Consider the following 8,362-nt stretch of genomic DNA (forward strand, 5'->3'; position numbering starts at 1 on the left):
GTTAAACACGGTTAAAGCTTAAAGTCAATCTAAATAGGCCTGGCAAAACAGGCGGGCGGGCCGGGTTTGGGCAAGTCACTAACGGGCCGGGTCATAAACAAACCGGCTCATAAACGGGTCGATGTTAAACGGATCACACACATGCCAACCCTAACCCGCCCATTTAATAAACGGGCGGGTAACGGGTCACCCGTTTAAAAATATATACTTTTTTTATTTTAAAATTTCATATAAAATGACTTTTTTTTATAAAAAAAAAAAAATTGCATTTTATTTATTAAGTTCTAAATAAAAAGAATATAAAATGTAAAAAACAATACATCCCTTTAATGAATACATTTTTAAAAAAATGTAAAATTAAAAAAAACACACACCTCTAAAAATATTAAATATGCATAAAATATTTATATATAAATCTAAATTTAAATGCTCCACCTCCTGTAGTTGTCGGCTGCCAGCTGGTCCTCTGCGGGCTGCCGGCTGGTCCTCTGCAGAGCTGGGGGGGTAGAAGTGGACTATGGAGCTGGGGGGGAAGATGACTGGCAAGTCCGGCACGGCGGCACGTAGCAGCGCACCAGTCACCAGAGGAGAGGAAAGACTGCCGGACTGGAGAGGAGAGCTGGAGAGGATTGATTGAGAATCTGAGAGACAAAGAGAGTGAGAGCTAAGAGCTGACTGCTGAGAGCCGAGAGGTCAGAGATGACCCAGACGGCCAGACGAGGAGACTGGAGACTAGAGTGGAGAGGCGCGGCGCGGGTTAGGGACTTAGGGTTAGGGAGTCGGGAAGGGGAACATTACTTAGCCTTAGGTTTTTTTTTTTAAGTGTGTGTGATTTTGATTCGTGAAGTGTGAATCGTGAGGGTGAGGCGTTCACGTGTGAGAAGAACTGAAGATTGGAGAAGCACTGCTGCGGCGCTGCCTGCACTGAACTGAAATTAATGGGTGACCCGCCCAAACCCACTTAACCCGTTTATAAACGAGTTAACCCGTGACCCGCCCAATTATTAAATGGGTTAACTTTCTTAAACCCGGACCCGTTTTAAACGGGCGGGTCTGGGTGACCCAACGGGTTATGACCCGTTTTGCCAGGCCTAAATCTAAACATGAAGAATAGAAGCTATACATGAAGACTTAGTGAATAGAAGTGTCATAGTTGTTTAAAATTCTCATGTAAGTATTTCGCATATTTTCAATATAAGTTTTCGAAGCTCTTTTGAATTTTTATTGACTTAGAGACCCATTTTTTAAAACCCTGAATTTTTTTTTAAAAAAAATCTCAACTAAGTTTTACAATATAAAAAATTTAAAGTTTAAAAATTGAAAATTTGAAAATATTGCAACTTCAGGCGACTAACTATAATTAATCAATTGACTGATAATTTTATGCTAGTGAATATTAAACAGATAGAATAGAATCAGGCGACTGACCTGTTGACCTGATAGGTCACACCCAGTTTTGATTATGACAAATACTTTTGGTACTGATGGTTGTACTAAGGCTTGCATGCAAGTTTACTATGCACGTGTATTTGGACTAAAAGATATATCATGATGGCGTGTGGTGTTCGTGCCGATGAATGAAGAAATTTGTATTGTCTTTGTAATTATTATTTCATTTATTCGTTCTGTGATGTAAATTTAATTATAGACTGTGCACTCCTATGACTTGTAATAATTTGCATCATGCATGGTAGATACGTATGCTCAAATCGACCCTAGTTGAACTTTAGGTACCTACACAGACCTAAGAAAGACCTTAGGGATCACCCTTTGGTCGACCTTCGGTCAACCGATGCCAGATTTTTCCAGTAGGATAGAAAGTCCTTAAGTCCCTAAACAAATGCACAAAAAGTCCCCCACATCACTTTTCATATCAGGGGAATCAATTTAGGCTAAAAATGAACTAAATGAAAAATATTGAGAGGGTTCGGGCGACCGAACCTATGCCATGTAAAACAACTCAGGCGACCGAACCAGTCAATATGTTGACTTGGTGTTCGGGCACCCGAACCTGATTTGAGTGTATCTCCCTTAGGCACCCGAACCTATGTCGAGCACTTTTCAACTATCCGGGCGATCGAATGATCACATTCAAATTGGGCTCGGGCGACCCAAGTGGTTAGTTTGGTTAATCGAACTTGGAACCAGGCACCCAAACTAACAAACATTTGGCTACTGACTTTTATTCAGCCACCAGAGCATAATTTCAGGCGACCAAACTGTTTTAAAATGAATTTTTGACTGTCTGTTCGGGCACCCGAACCTCTGACCAGGCACCCAAACCTTGCGGGTTAAAATAATTTTTACCGATTTTTTAATGGGGTAAACTGGGTTAATTTTCTTAATGACTTTTGAAACAATTTTAATTATACCCATTGTATCCCCAATGGTTAAAAAATCCTCCTTGCCTATAAATACCAATTCATTTGTCATAATTAGCAAGGATTAGCATTTTGATTAAGGCAAAAATTCTCTCAACTTTCAAAACCTAATTTTAGCCTATACTACTCCCATACACTCAAAAGCTTCATTTTTCTTGATTATCCAAGAGTTGTGAGTGTATTTAGATTGCTTGTGTTTCATTCTCTATTTGCTTAAATACTCTCATTTGCTTGATTGTTGATTGATTTTAACATTAAGAGTAAAGCTTAAGTTCTCCCATTGATTTTATTTAATAGATCTTGTGTGGGAAAACTTAGAGGCTTGTGATTTTTGCATTGTCATTACAAGTTACCTTAGCCCTTATTTTTGTGTGCAAAAATTGTTTTTCAAAGCTTGCATTCAAACACTCCTTGTGCTTAGTATATTGAGAACATCTTACTGAGTTCGTTTGAATCAACTTGCTAGCATATTTGAAACTTTGATCTGATATTGTGATATTCAAATATAGTGTTTCAAATCTTGCTTAGATACACACTCGAGATCTTGATTGATTATCATACTTTATTGAGTGTTTAGCACACATTAAAGCACTGAGTATATTTACATATCAATCATGCTTGCAATATTGATTGAGCTATATTTGTAAGAACCTGATCAGTTATATGTAGAGTTGATTTTGTAAAAGAGGGGTAAAATGGAAATTTTGCAAGCTTCTTCGACGAAGCTAGAATTCGTCGACGAAGGTAGTAGTATTTTCGTCGACGAAATTCATAGGTTCGTCGATGAAGGAAAGTCGAGAGGCGAAAAATTGGAAATATCAGACTTGTCGACGACGACGCCGACTGCTCGACGAAATGCAGGATTTTTTGTCGATGAAGACATTTTTCGTCGACGAAGTCCATCGGGTCAAAGGTCTATAAAAGGGATATTTTGGCTTTCTTCATTGTTAAGTTATGGAAATACTCTCTCTCTCTCTCTATAACTCTCCCTCCACTCTCTCTCTCTCTCTCTCTAGCTTTGGTTGCCGATTGTTGCCCGGATTCACAAATCCAAAGTTATAGTGAGGATCAGTGAAGGATTCTCTATGTTTTTGGTGGATTGGAATCTCAGTTCGAGCGTTTTCGGGTTTCGGGCCAAAATCGAGGTAAGGCTCAGTTTTCGTTTCTAATTTGGTATATGTATAGTAGTACGGATTATAAGCATGTTTAGTACTGTGATTTGTAGATTTCGGAGTCTCAGTTCGTAGTTTTGAGGACTGTAGAGTTCGTGGTATGGTTTCGGGTTGAGGTAAGAGGATTCTGTTTATATTAGTTCATTTTTGAAATCAGGATCGGTAAGCCTGTAGGCTACGATCGTATGTACGTTTTGGCTACTTATTTGGGAAAATCTGTCAAGTAAAAACACGAGATTTTCAGGTTACAGTTTTCGGGAAAAATTGGGGATTTCGGGTATCATCTCTTATTTGATTGGAAAACCGTTTATGTTATTTAAACTGTATTATTGAGGTGACTGTAATCCATATTTGCATAAACTGTATACTTGAAATTGTAAACGATATGATTTGCCGTAAACCAAATAAGTGTGGTATGTGTGTATGTATGTACGTTGTTCTCAATATTTGTGAAATAGCTATGTGGCAGCTAATTACCGTACGCCGAGAGTGGTCGGCTCTATATCCGAGGTGTGAAATATCACCAGTATGATTCGGCTGGTCACCAAAGGTGTGATCTACATCGTATGTAGCAATGGATTCACAGTGGGCCTAGGTTGTCGCAGCGTAGTTTGACACATGGCAATGTAATTGGGGTGAGACTAGGTGACCTTGTGTAGTTGCGTATGTAGCAATGGATTCACTATTGGGCCTGAGTCGTAGATCTTCGTAGTTGCATGTGTAGAAACGTAACCGCTGTGATACTAGGTGACCTTGTGTAGTTGCGTATGTAGCAATGGATTCACCATTGGGCCTCAGTCGTCACAGTGTAGTTGCATGTGTAGCAATGTAATCGCTGTGAGTCTGTGGTGACCTAGTGTAGTTGCGAATAGTGTGTCGACACTGACCGTATGTATGTATGCACGTATGTATTTGAGTATGGTATGGATGAGCTGGAATGGGTTTTTGTGAAAATACTGTAACTGTATGGAAATGTATGGAACTTGTTTTGAAACTGTACGTATTGTTTCAAACTGTATCGTATGAATGTGTTATAAAGTATGAAAATGACACTGGTATGCCACACACTGATATAACCTATTTTCTCCTTTACTGAGAGGTGTCTCACCCCGAATATATTCAAATGTTTTTCAGGTCCTTCGAGTAGCCGAAACTAGCATCCTAGCATTCGGAAGCAGGGGTGTGGTTTAGCTACTGCTAGTGCCTGATAGGTACGAGTTTTGTAACCGGGTTGTCGTGATGGATTTTGTAGATGCCTGTAGTATGTACGGTATGTGTAGAGATGTATAACCTTGTATGGTATAGACTCTGGTATGGTACAGTGTTATGTATAGAAAGAATGTATTCCGCTGCGTATTTTGATGAGTATGGAGGATTGTATGTATGTATGTAGGGCTTCCGTTCACCCCACGGGGTTGGACCCTCTTTATATAAGGTATCATGTATGTTTTAATTGATACAGAGACAAGTTAGGTTACTTAAATTCACCCCTGGGTCCCATTCCCGGGTTCGGGGCATGACAATATTGGGGCACATATCTGCTTGTCTAGAAGCAAATTTTCGCGTACAAACTTTATACACATTGGTTGTATTCCAGGCGCAGGCCTAGAGAGGGAGATTAACCCTGTGGAATAGTCCCGGACTGGCTTAGACCCGGTTAGGAAAGCTAGGTGCGTCATCCTGTTAAGGCGTGTTGGTTAAGGTCAACCCCTTGAATTGACCTGGTTTGTTTAGGTCTCGCTCCACCCGTTTAAGTGAGCATTATAGTGGTAATCCTTGTGTTAGTGTGACCAAGGCGGGGACGTAGGCAATTTGGCTGAACCTCGATAACATATTGTGTGTACTGTTTACTTTTTCGCACTTTACTTTTATTGCACATGTATGATTATTTGTTAAACGCATAGATTAACCCTAGGTTTGTGTGATACTGCCGTTAAACCTATTAACCTAGATGATAAATTTTAAATACCCAATTCACCCCCCTCTTGGGGTTGCACCAAAGCTAACATGACCTCTTAGGATCAAGCGACTGACCCCATTTTGAGTTTGATATTTCGCCAAAATATAAAGGATCAAGCGACTGACCCTGTAAAGCACAGTCGACTGACTTTCGGTTATTTAAATTTAAAACGGCAAAGAAAAGTTTCCAAAATTGATTACTTGGTCCACAAATCTTGTGAAAACTTGGGAAACACTCCAAGTAACTTGGGGAATACGAAAATTAAGTTTTTCTATATATAAATACATGTGAAACCTTAAGATTAATCACACCTACAAGCAGCAATCAAGCTAAACTCTATCTATTCTCCAAAGCTCTCTTGCTAATAACTTTTGTTGAAGTACCTATTATGATTTTGCTGATAAAAGTTCACGGTTCTTAGCTCTTCTAATTGAGATTTTTCTTATCTAAAGAACCCTAGTGATATTTACTTTGAGCTTCATCTCTTTATATTGATTATTTGCTGAAGTACATTGTGCTTTTAACTTGTACAAATCTGCTCTAACTAAGATTGTTCATTGTACGGCAACAAAGTTTGCTTTTCTTGTTATTTTGTTTTTGACGGTTCAGGGTTGTTGAATCATTGGACTAACGAGAAGGGGTATTCTTGTTAGAGAGGGATCTCCACTTGAGAAGGAGAGAGGTTGTAACTTGGCCTATAAATAAATTGGAAATGAAAATCCTCACAGAGGTTGCTTGAGGCAAGGACATAGGCCGTTGGCCAAACCTTGGAAAAATCCAGTGTGCAACGACCCAAAAATCTATTTCATTTTTTTTTTACTTTACTATATACTGAAACTTAATTTACTCTGATACCCTTGGATTATCTACTATAACATCTCAGGCCCTAATGAGCACTGAGGAAAACCTGTTCATTTTGCACACCTACGTAGCGGGAAAACATAAAACTGTACATCCATATTTACAATACCAGAATTCAATAATTCCTTAAAATACACATACACAAAGACACATCTCCCAGTAACATCCACCAAAAATCCTGGAAAAATACCCAAAAACACATCTCCCTAAAAACACTTACCCCACGATTAGGGCAATACAATGACCCCTCTATCGACGAGCCTGATCTACTCATCTAACTAGATCACTTAAAAAATGTTAAATCACTAGGATGAGACAACGCTCTGTAAAAGGAAATATCCTATTACTAGTGTGTGGCGATTGAGTTCTATAAATAATATACTGATGAATATCTAAAACTATAAAAGCTGGTAAAACAATATATACAGTACATCATGCATCTATTACAGTTTAATATACAACTGTAATATCTAAGTTTTCTATTTTTCATACTTCTAATATCATAATATATTTACCGATATTCTGTAAATCTCTCTCTATATATATATATACATAACTGTGATATTTTCCCTAAAAAATTGTACGTCATGATTTAACCACTCATGACAGGGTTGTGCAGCCCATAGGCGGGACTTAACTCTGGTTGGCCTACCAGGACAAGTCAACTGTTACTCTTCTAATGCTTAGCCCGGCCATCTACAATCTCTCCAAGGCACAGTACTTGTAACGACCTGCTAATTTAATTTAATTTAATTTTTTTATATATATCTATATATATTAAGTTAAGCTGCGCTGATAACTCCTGAGCGGGAAGCTAAATCCATACAACTGAAACCATATATATACAATACAATACCAGAGTGCTAACATACTCCCATAGTATAAATACATAGCAGAATCTCTCAAAATATACCTCATCTGAGACTATAACTATACATGGAAAACCTTCCCCAAAATACCCACTTTAACAACAGGCAGCACTGAAACCCCTCTATCTACGAGCCTGATCTGCTCGCCTCGCTGGATCACCTGAAAAATATAAGTTAAATGGGATGAGGTGACGCTCAGTAAGAAGAAACATGCTATTACTAGGGTGTAGCAAGTGAGTCATATACTTGGAAAATCTGATCTAAAATAATATACCATATATAACAAACTGAGAAAACTTGTATACCTGTTATCATATAAAACATACTTCTGTAGCTTAACATAAACTAATTATTCAGAATGTTCTATTCATAATACTGAAAATACTTATAGGTATAACTGTCGTCTGTAAATCTGATCATAATATGTATAAATAATAACTGTGAAAACTCCCTAGATGGATATCTGAAGTCATGAATTAACCCTTCATGACAGGGTTGTGCAGCCCAAAGGTGGGACCTAACCTAGCTGGTCGACTAGGGTAAGTTAACTGAATTCCGACAGTCAGATCAGCCCCCTCAACCCATATCTGATGGGGAGCCTGTCCACAACATAGGCACGATCGACTTCTGAATACCACCTATTATCTGAATAGGGGTTGCACTTTGAACTGAATATAGCTACGGTACCGTGCTCTACTGCTAAATATGGTCCATCAAGTTCTGATACTATATACATAACTGATATTTCTAAATATTGTTTTTATCATGATTTTGTAATAGCTGAAATAACCATAACATAATAAATACTGAGCTGAATAAACTGTAATAACTGGATATATGATATGTCTGCATAATTGAATAACTGAATAACTGAATTTTTTGATTGACTCTATAAATTAAACGTTATGGTTTTGAAATGGCTATATCTTAATATTCTTGAGAAATACTGTAAAATACGAGTTTCTGTGCGTGTGCTGAAAATCATGGTATTCTGAAAATTATGGAAACTTTGTACTAGCTAATAATAAACTTATGCCACACAATTAAACATTAATATTATCAAGCTATGGAACTCCATAAATAATCTGAATAATAATTTGTTGAAAAACATATAATTTA

The sequence above is a fragment of the Malania oleifera genome, chromosome 8, assembly GCF_029873635.1.
Source record: "Malania oleifera isolate guangnan ecotype guangnan chromosome 8, ASM2987363v1, whole genome shotgun sequence".
In the NCBI taxonomy this organism is placed as follows: Eukaryota; Viridiplantae; Streptophyta; class Magnoliopsida; order Santalales; family Ximeniaceae; genus Malania; species Malania oleifera.